Raw genomic sequence first — 1,670 nt, forward strand, 5'->3', positions numbered from 1 at the left:
GGTGGGGGAAAGGGAGAGAGGCAAACCATGAGAGACTCTTGAATGCTGACGAAAACTGAGGACTGATGGATGTGGGGGGGAGGGGGATGGGCATGGAGGAGGACACTTGTGGGGATGAGCACTGAGTGTTATGTGGAAACTAATTTGACAATAAACTATTTGTTAAAAAAAAAAATAAAATAAATTAAAAAAAAATCCAGATACCCTAGGATAGGAGGCAAGATGGCAGAAAAGTAGGGAGCTCCATACTTGCACTTGCACCCATACTTCATGCGGAAAAGATCTAAAGCCATAGGAAACCTTACAAAACCCAAGAGATTGGGAGAAAAAGGACACAGAATACACTGAGAAAGGCTTCTAATGTTTGTGCGAACTGGGGAAGATATAATCGGGCCATATTTGGAGACTCCAGGGTCGGGGGCGATCCCCCTCTGCAGGAGAAAGACGGGAAAAAGAGAGAGTCTGAAACAGAGAAAGCTCCGCTCGGGGAAAAAACCTCCACTTGGGGCATAGAAAGACAATGTGCGCCAAATACCTGCGCGCCAGGTCCCCTCGCGCCAACTCGTCCCAGAGGGGCTGAGCGCGGACTGCTTCTTTGTGCTTGCTCCTGGCTGGCTGGACTTCTAGAGTAGCTGTACACCTGCTGCGCCATTGTCCTACCTGCTGGCTTGGAACCCTGGAGGAGCCGTGCGCAGGCACCGGACATCCACGCTCTTGGCTGGCTGGAACTCTAGAGAGAAGGCAAAGAGCTAAAAACTGGGAGATTTGCCCGCAAGTTCGTGTTTCAGGTGACGAGACACAGAGGGACCTGGTTTTCCTCACTATAGCAGGCTCTGCGGACCCTGCAGGCAAGCCCCCGCCCATGCTCGCCAGCCTGGCCCTGAGAAGGGAGCAGCAATTCTGACTCTACCCCCAGAGCTCGGCAGGAGGCTTGGAATTGCCCCGAGGGGATTGCCTGGGAAGTGTCTAAGGCAATTTTAGTGGGCCACGCAGACTGGGATTTGGAGACTGGGACTGGCCTGGGTTGAAGAGCACAACCAACTTTGGCGGCGCCCCTGGTATGGGGATTTACACGCCCAAAAAAGTGAGGTGCAGCGCTTGGTTCAAGAAGGGACTGGAGTGCCGCCACTCTCCTCCCCACAACCTCCAAGGCAGGACTCCCACCTGAGGCATTGGATCACACCACGCCCATCCCTGCTTGAGAGCTGCCCTTCTCCCTTTTTTTTTCTTTTCTTTCTTTTTTCCCCAGAACACTGACCTGATTAACTTGTCACCGGCTTGCTTAAACAGTCACATTTAGTCCATTCTGTAGATGTAAATTCTACACCTACCTACCTTTTCATCTCTTTCTCTGAGGAGTAATTAGGCTATATAGTTTCTCTGGATAACATCAGCATCCTTCTCTCACCTATCCAACCATATTCCACCCTATAGCTCTTTGAAAAAAGCTTCTTATCCCTTCTGCCTGTTCATTCTATTTCCAATTTTGCCTCATCCCCGCCCTGTCTTCTCTCTCTTTCTCTATGCTCTTCAACCAGCACTGTTACACCCGACTATTTAACTGTAGCTGGGAAATCCGGTTATATGCTTTAAACCGTTATTTGTCCATTGGTTTTCTTCTTTTTTCCTTTCCTTTTCTTCTTTTTGACCTTTTTATGTATTTTTTATTT

The sequence above is a fragment of the Hyaena hyaena genome, unplaced genomic scaffold, assembly GCF_003009895.1.
Source record: "Hyaena hyaena isolate Hyena2069 unplaced genomic scaffold, ASM300989v1 scaffold_406, whole genome shotgun sequence".
NCBI lineage: Eukaryota > Metazoa > Chordata > Mammalia > Carnivora > Hyaenidae > Hyaena > Hyaena hyaena.